This window comes from Leptonychotes weddellii, unplaced genomic scaffold (assembly GCF_054177405.1).
Source record: "Leptonychotes weddellii isolate Sample4059 unplaced genomic scaffold, ASM5417740v2 HiC_scaffold_4431, whole genome shotgun sequence".
NCBI lineage: Eukaryota > Metazoa > Chordata > Mammalia > Carnivora > Phocidae > Leptonychotes > Leptonychotes weddellii.
In genome coordinates this window covers 1-8,844 of record NW_028011118.1, presented here as the reverse complement: position 1 = coordinate 8,844, position 8,844 = coordinate 1, and the positions used below count along the sequence as shown (strand labels likewise).

General features: G+C 51.7%; 1 long non-coding RNA gene across 2 annotated transcripts; it reads left to right on the top strand.

Moving 5' to 3' along the window:
* Positions 1 to 394: 394 nt before the first annotated feature.
* Positions 395 to 8,844, top strand: LOC145719439 (uncharacterized). 2 transcript variants are annotated; one of them, XR_014142377.1, is made up of 4 exons: positions 395 to 1,124; positions 2,262 to 3,488; positions 5,547 to 8,364; positions 8,769 to 8,844. It is a non-coding gene; the product is annotated as an uncharacterized LOC145719439 (long non-coding RNA). The 2 variants fall into 2 exon arrangements; XR_014142376.1 differs by having other exon boundaries at positions 405 to 1,124; positions 8,255 to 8,838.

Here is an 8,844-nt window from a genome sequence, read left to right as displayed (position 1 = left end):
CACCCAGGCGCCCCTGTATCCCTATTTCACCACCATAGGTTAAAATCAGCTCAGGCTACATTATTACTTAAATGTGAAGGGCAAAACTTTATAATTTTAGGAGAAAATATGGGGCAACAAGTTACGACCTCAGCATCGGAAGGATTCCTTAAAATACAAAAACAAGCCACTCAGGAAAATATTACATTAAAAGTGGGAACGACTCTTCATTTAGAAAATATCATAGGGGCACCTGGGTGGCTCAGTCGATTAAGCGTCTGCCTTCGGCTCAGGTCATGGTCCCGGGGTCCTGGGATCGAGCCCCGCGTCGGGCTCCCTGCTCAGCGGGAAGCCCGCTTCTCCCTCCCCCACTGCCCCTGCTTGTGTTCCCTCTCTCGCTGTGTCTCTCTCTGTCAAATAAATAAATAAAATCTTAAAAAAAAAAAAAGAAATAGTTTGGTGATAGTAAAGTCGGAGATAAAAGTTCAAAACAGGCAAAACTAAAGTATGTGATTTAAGGGTACTTACACACTGTCAAAACCGTATTTGAAAAGAGTGGTAAAGGCAAAATTCAATATAGTGCTTAGTCTCTGGTGAGGAGAGAAGGAGGTCGTAGAAGGGCAACAGGTGCTTCTGAGGCTGAGTGGGGAGTCCACGGGTGTGTGTCGCACACGTTACACTGTGCACATTGTATAAAGTGTCTGAGTGCATCTGGGGCAACTTTACTAGAACTTTAATAAATGTGATTAATCTTTTGGGGATTTAGTCTCTAAGGTATCTTGGGCCTGTCATATCCTTAAAACAGTTTCTTCTTGAGGGAGATTTTGGCCAACTGTTTCTGTGGTGAATAAAGGTATAGCTGTGTGTGAAAGCTGAATTGTCTATATTGTATTTCAGACAGGGAGGCTGCTCTGTGCAGTTCTCATTGTGATCTGATGGCCGATGCTCAAGTGGAGACGTGACTCGCCCTCCTTCCCTTGGGCAGCCCGGCCAGATATCCTTAACCTGAGTCCTGTGATGTTGGTTTCTAGAATCACAGAACAGCCAACTCCCTAAGCAGCGGTGCTCTGACATGGACAAAGAAATTCAGCTTGGATTATTTAGCTCTGGACTTCAATTCAGCATCACCAGCCCCTATACAGCAGGTAGGAAGTACCTTGTGTCTGAGAATTCCCAGGAGATTCCTTTTCTGTTTAGATTTTCTGATGATTCAACCATGCATGTTCTCTTTGGAAGGTCTTAAATATACCGATATGTATCGGCGTAGGAGGGGTCTGCTTAGGGAAGAAGGAATGGCGTAGTTTGGTTAGACTCTGGGGAGCTCTCAGTTGGAAATGGCACCCCTCAGTAAAGAGCCTCAAATGCCAGGCTGGGCAGTTTTGACGCCTTTATATAGTATTCTCACCTGTAAAGTGGGGACCAGAAGTAATAGCATCGACATCGAGGCCTGTCGTGAGGATGAAAGGAGTTAATACATGTAAGCGACCCTGGCTGGTCACCCACTACACAGTGTAAGCCACGGAATGAATGATGGTAAGCAGTGCAAAACAGCTAAATATTTTTGAGCAAGGGGTCGTTGTAATCTAAAATGTGCTGAACGATATATATTGTTTGATGAGAGAAGCAATTTAGCTGAACAGGATATACAGTATGACTCCATTTTGTGTGTGTGCGCAAGAAAAAAATCTGGAAGATTTCCCTTTCCTTTTGCCAAATGAACTCCCACTTCTCCTTTACCTTTAATTTCATTCCCAAAACCTGAACTGATATTCCAGAAAAACCAGTCAGAAGGGGTAGACCAGCAAGTACAAAAGGTGCCTCAGTCAGTTTTGGTGCAGGGCTCTGCAGTCAAGACAGACAACCCCCCAGGCTTGGTGGCTTGCAACCGCCAAGGCCTTTTCCATTATTGCCCACAGACCAGTTGGCTGCAGGCCAGGTCATCTTCCATCCAGGGCCCAGGAGAAGCAGCCCCCCCAGCTGAGGCACGCTGGTCTCGTGGCAGAATCACGTGCTAGGTCTTTTCCCTTTCGGGTCAGCATGTGTCACCTCCACTCACGTTATATTGGTCAGAGCGGGCCGAATGGCTAGAGCAAAGTTGAAGGGAGCCCAGGAAAAGAGATATTTAACCATCTACCCAAAGTGTAAGGATTCTGCAGGGAATGACCCAGGAGGAAGGGGCAGCAAATATTTAACGACGCTGTAATCTACCCCAAAAGGACAGACATTTTCCTGATTTTTTTTTTATTCAATGTAATGAAAACCTTTTTGTTCTCCCCCTTTAGAAACTTCTCCTTTCAGAAGAGCAAAGAGTCGACTATGTCCAGGTGGATGAGCAGAAGACCCAAGCCCTCCAGAGCACAAAGCAGGAGTGGACGGATGAGAGGCAATCTAAAGTGTGAGACATGTGCTTGGGCCGTGTATGGGGCAGGGAAGCTCAGGGATTGCTCTGAGTTTTTTTGCCAGAATTGCACCAATGGTCAATGCAGGTCAAGATCCAGAGAGAATCTGTGATTTCTGTGGGCTTGGCAAGAACCTTGGGGAGAGAGGATGTATTTGTACACACTGAATGGGGAGGAGGAGGAGGTAGTTTCCCAGCCCCCACCCCCACCCCCACCCGTCTCGGCAGTGGCCTTCCCCAGCCATGCTAGCCCAGAGCCTCCGGGATGCTTGGAGTTGGCTCCGCAGACAGGAGAGGCAGCGATGGAGGATTCCAGAGCCACGGACTGTAATGTAGAAAATTCCATTCATTCCGGCAGGGTAGGATCAATAAAAACAAGACTTGGGAGCATATTTTCCCCAGAGTTTGGTTGAGAATCTCTCCAGCGGGGCATTGGGAGTTCAGATCAGAGCCAGTATTGCCCACCAGAATCATTTGACTCTCATGCTTGAAAATTCTGACCTCTCTTCTGTGCTTCCTGGGTCACAAACTATACTGGCAGAGAGGCTCCTGGAGACCATCTTGCCCCAGCCCCTGAAGACCTGATTGAGGGGATCAAACCCAGAGATGGTGGCAGAATCTGCATTCCTTACTCAAAGAGTCCAACAGACAAATCATTTCTATCCCCAGAGAAAGACAATTCAAGTGACAGGGGCAGTCAGTCCCGGGCTCTGTGATAAGCACATCGGATGACGCTGGGACTTCATTGCCACCGGCCTTTCTCGGCATGTTTTCACATGCATCATCTCATCTCTTTCCTAAAAAACCTCAGAAGCTAGGCTTGGCAGAGATTGTTGCCCCCACTTGGAAGGAAAGAAAACCGAGAACCAGAAGAAGGAACACTGCCTAAGGTCCCTCACAGAGCCAAGACCCAGAGTGAGGCCTAGAATAGAGTTGGCCTGGCTGCCCATCGCAGGCTCATTGCACCATCTTACACTGCCTCAGAGAATTTTGATGAAATCTATCAGTTTGGTCACCCTTGGAGACATGAGGAACCCGTGCAGACACGAGATGAGTCATCATCTCCTCTCCCTTTCATAGGATTTTGAGCAGGTGCTTTCTTACTTGAAAGGTATGCATGTCAAGCCAGGTTTTCTTTGTGTGGTGTTCAAATGGGAAACTCTCACATAATCAGTAGTTACCATTAGAAATACCTCTTGACGATCACTGTGAAATCCGTTCTTGGATTGCGTGGTGCCCTTGCAGTGTGTTTCCCGTGAGCTGGCTAGTGCTGATGGAAGAATTTTTTGTCACCTCGGGAAGGCACGAATCGTCCCTGGCTGTCTTATGCTGGACCCAAGCTTTTGAGTGATAGACAGTTATGACCAGAAAACAAACACAACACGACAAAACAAAAAACAATGAGTTCCATCCTCAAATTTCCCGATGAATTTTTCCCTTCTGTTTTAGCAATGACTAAATCCTGAGAGCAAACAGTCCCACTCTGTCGTGAAGGCATCGTGTCACCCCTTCTTTGATGGGGCACTGGGGCCCAGGGGACCCAGACAAAAGTCTCAGTCGGGCACAGGGTTTTATTTAATGGCCCTTCTTGATTGTTCTGAGCACCTGCAGCCAGAAGACAAATTGAACACCTGGGAAGTAAGCGGATACGGGTCCGCCATTCTGCCTGGCTTTGTGTCTTGTAGGAGGATGGATTGACTAGGCAGGCAGGTTGATGACAGGGCCAGTCGGGGCAGTTGTAGGCTTTGCTGTAGGGTTTTCGGGTTTCAAACTGCCCCAAAGGTAAGTAAATGTCAGTCTTGGCTTTTCAGACCATTAAAGAAGTACTTCTGACGTTCAAAGCAGCAGGACCTGGTGACCTCATTTTCTTCCCGGAGGAAAGTGGGGGGAAATTGTTGAATGCTTTAAATGATGTAAGAGTCCTTCATGAGCCGGGGCGGAGAAATGAGAGGTCCCTGCAGCCCACACCATGGCACAACACACAGGTCGGAGCCTGTAAGGAGCTGCCTTCTTCCCTGTGTGACTTGCGAAGAGTCATAGAGCCTCAGGCAAGAGGCCAGGGCTGTCAGTTCTAGATGGTACCTGCCTTTGGGGCGGGGGGCACCTGTGTTTAGATTCCCGATTACCTGACAGAGGCTGGTGCAGAAAAGTTATATGCCCAAGGGCCAAGAACCACCCCAGACTGAAGACAGATCAGAAAAGAAACTACAGCTGAAATTGTCAGTAGTGAAATGGCAGCCGATTGCCCACACCCAAAACCTCTTTCTACAGAATATTTCCTGGAAGTAGTGACCACACGAAGCAGTACACACTCGACTAGTGTGACCTGTTTGGGAGCAATTAATTAGGGATTTTACAAAAAGGATGCCTTTCACGCTCCTTCCCAGGGTGTGTGTGATTATGTCCCGCTTTGATAAGGCTGCTAATGGATGGTTACCCAAAAGCACGAGGACTCAGGGATACGAAGTAGAGGTAACTTTGAGCTGACAGCAGCGCATGCTCCTGAGAGAGGCACCGTAGGTCAGAACGGTGCCGGCCAAATCCTGCTTTCCTGCGGAGGTAATGCAGGTGTAACGGGGCTACAAATCTGACCGGGGCTGAGGTTTGGGGTTGTTTGAAAATGGAAATGATCCCAGATAGCATTCCGGGTCAAGTGGACACGGCATGTGCGTACGCTGCACCAGGTGCCCTCTCCCAGAAGCCAGCGGGACAGCGCAGACATCGATCCCACAGTTTTCCGTAGTTCCTTTTTGCTTTATTCCATCTCATTTTGTTAGGAAATTCCTGCACATCGGGTTGTGCAGTGCAGAAGGGTTTCAAGCCTGCAAGTCCCTAAGGCCACAAGCCCAGGAACTTTGGGAGTTAAGCTTTCCTTGGGGAGGGAGGAGCTCAAAGGCACAGAATCATCCTGTGGAAGTCCATGTCCAGGCCTCTTCCTTAGAGCAAGGATACGCTGAACTGTGACCTTTAGATCTGAGTCAGACTGAAGGCTCCCCTCAGGCCTGACTTTCTCCTCTCGAGGCCTTCTCGGTCCTTGTTAATACCATCCTTGTACCGATAATCATGCTGATGTTAAAAAATTCATTATGTTTTTACTGTTTCATTTCTGGCATTAATAAAAGTCTTATAAGGGGGAATCATACTCACGTTCTCTCTTATTTGTTTAAAGTGATGACATTCGATATAAGTGCAGAACACACTTGGAAAGTTGAGTATGTGAACATAGGCCCCCATTGCCATTTGCAAGCACAGCAAACCTAACCGAACTCACAGGGAATCACCTACATCCACGTTATTTTGCTACGAACAGTTGAGCACTGCTCCGCCGAACCCCATCTTGACACCTCTTTTCTTCATCAGAAACTAACTGCAGTAATTGGCAAAGTCCGTGACCCTCCCTGATCTTCCTCATTACTGACCTTAAAAAGCCACAGCTCCAGCCTGCCTCTCCCCAGCAGAAGTGTCCTGGGCCACCACCCTCTCTCCATGGCTGAGGCTCCCAGCTGCTCTGGATACTGGGTCAGTGGCCTCTCTACGCCATGAAGCAAGGAAGGGACAACCGGAGTGCTGGGGGCTCAGGTTTGGGGCAGCAGGCCAAAGGCAGAGAGAGGAGAAGAAGCCACATGAAATTACTTGCCCCTGAGAAGTACGAAGCTGACCTCATGAATGCTTTTTCCCAGCACACCCCGGCCCAAGCCCCTGACCCAGAGAAGAGCAGGTTGGCCCACAGGGCTGGTGCTCTCTTGGGATATGCACCCTAGGACCCAGCCATCATGCTATGAGGAAGCCTGCACCACATGGAAAGGAACCGAGGCCATTGGCCCGTAGACTGTGGGACTGAGGCCTCTTGGAAGCAGATTCTCGGAGCCCGACACTCAGCCCCCGGCGGCGCCATCCCGTGGAGCATACGTGAGCCTGACCCCCGGGGACTGCCCAAGCAGGGCAACTAAGTGGCTGGTTTAAGTCACTAGGTTTGGGTGTGGTGGTTATGTAACTGTAGTTACTAGACCACCAACCCAAGACAGCGGAGACAGGAATTGAAAATACCAAATTTGTACATTCTACTGTATTAGAAGGTAGTGAATGGCATGGAAAATAAAAGGCAGTCGGAAAGGAATTGCCTGTGTGTGGGTCTGTGGGGGGCCAGCTGCTTGAGGAAGTAGGGTGAGAATATGAGCTTTGGGAAGACTTGAAGGAGATGAGGGAGTAAGCCAGGAGCTGCAGGTGACCAAACACGGCAGGGAGAACAGACCGCAGGGCCCTAATTCAGAAAACCTAGAATGTTGAAGGCACAGCCAAGAAGCTTTGTTGGTCAATGTTAAGACCTTTGCTTATGTTCTGGGTGAGAATGGAGCCAGTGAAGGGAATTGAGCAGTGGAGACACATGATCTGACTCAACATTTTGAAAGCAAGAATCACTGTAGCTTCTCTGTTGAGAACAGAGTGTAAGAGGTTAACACTAGAATCAGGGACAGCAGGTGGCAGATTACTGCATTCACACCCGCCAGAAGACAGCTGCCTGGACCCCCACGGGGTTATCAATAGAAGGCGTGAGATGGCCTATTCTAAACAGTTGGAATAGAAACAACCTGCTGAAGAATTGGACGGGTGCCAGGAGATGAAGAGGCGTCAAGAAGGATTCTGGGGGTTTTCCCTAAACAACTTGAAGAATGAGCTCAACATCCCAAACAAAAGTTAGAAAGACTGGGTGAAAAAGTCTTCTAGGGATCAGGAGCCAGAGACCCAAAGCTTTTCAGAACCACCAAGACCTACCCTGGAAAAGGGGAGAGACTTGGGGTACCCAGTGGCTCAGTCAGTGAAGCCTCTGCCTTGGTCTCAGGTCATGATCCTGGGGTCCTGAGATCAAGCCCACATTGGGCTCCCTGCTCAACGGGGAATCTCCTCCCTCTTCCTCTACTTCTGTGATCTCTCTCTCTCAAATAAATAAAATCTTTAAAAAAAAAGAAAAGAAAATGAGAAAGACTTTGTTAAAGCTCAGATCCATTTTTGGATGCGTGGGAGAGTTGCTGCTAAGTTAGATAGGATTGGACTTGGGAAGGTTAAGCTAAGTAGAGATGTCTATTTGGCAGGTGGATATAGGAGTCTGGAGTGTGGGGACATGTCTGGGGTGGAGATACCAAACTGTGAGCCAGGACACGGCCCTGAAAGCCCTGAGCCTGCACGAGCTCACCAAGGGCGGCCGAGAGCGGCGGCCCACGCACCGAGCCCTGGGGCCCTGGGACACTCGGAGGTGGCAGAGGAGAGAGGGAGCCGGCAGCGGAGACTGAAGAGGGGCGGCCAGGGGTCTGGGAGGGACCCCGAGAGTGCAGGTGCACGGTGACCTCCCGGTACGGGAATGAGCCATGCCCACGCGCGCACGCACACACCCGGGGAGGGGTGGTCAGGGAGGAGGGAGTGATGCGCCCCCGCCTGGGGCTGCTGACGGTCACGGGGGCGGGGGGGGGGAGGTCCCAGCAGGCTCGCTGCGCTTGGCAACGGGCTCCTGGAGACCTGCACAAGAGAGGTTCGGGGTGGGTGCGGGTGGCGGGGGTTCGGAGGGGATGGGGAACTCGGGGACAGCCAGTCCGGGCCGCTCTCGGGAGGGGCTCCCCTCTGGCCCCCGAGAGGAGGGAGCGAAGTTCTGCAGCGGGAGGGGCTTCAGGGTGGAGGAGAAGCTGCCCCCCGCCCCCCGTGTTCCCAGGGGAGGGATTGCGGCTCCTCCCCGCACGTGCCCCGGGGTGGGGGGGCGGCCAGAGAGGAAGGGGTGCGCCGAGGCGCGAGGGAGGGCAGAGCTCAAGCTGGGGAGGAGGGCTTTGCCCCGAAGGCACCGGCCCCTCCTCGCCAGCCCAGCTCCGGGGGGGGACCCTCCTCCCCCAGGTTCTCAGCGCTCTGGAGCGAGATGCCTCTTGTCGGAAGCATAAGTTGCGACAGAAACTGGAACAGATCATCAGCCTCGTGTCCAGCAACCCCTAAGGGTGGCGGAACCGGTGAGGAGGAGGGGGCGTCTCAGTCCTGAGCTGTCCTCTGGGCTGAGCCCCGGATCCGGGGGGCAGGGGGGCTGGGGCCGGGGGGGGGTCACCGGGCCGATATGCCCCCCGGCACACCTGGGCCCCATTCATTAGTGCCTTCCTCTGGGCCCTGCGTGGGGGCAGGGGTGACAGGACCAAGCCCCTGACCCCGGCAGCAGCAATACCCCTGCCCTCCTGCCCTCCCTCCTGCCCCCCCGCCCCCCCGCCCCCCTGCCCTCCTACCCCCTGCCCCCCTGCCCTCCTTGCTATTTATACCCCCAAGCACCTATTTATTTAATTTATCTCCACCTCGCCATCTCCATCCGTAACTGTGTGTCCCTTCTCCGGGATGCTGTCGACCTCGCGCACCTTCTCTCCTTGAGTCGTCCTGGCTCCTCTGTGACACCCGCAGCCTTGGCCTAGCCTCTGGCACCTCCCCCTCGCCCCGCTCCCCCCCCC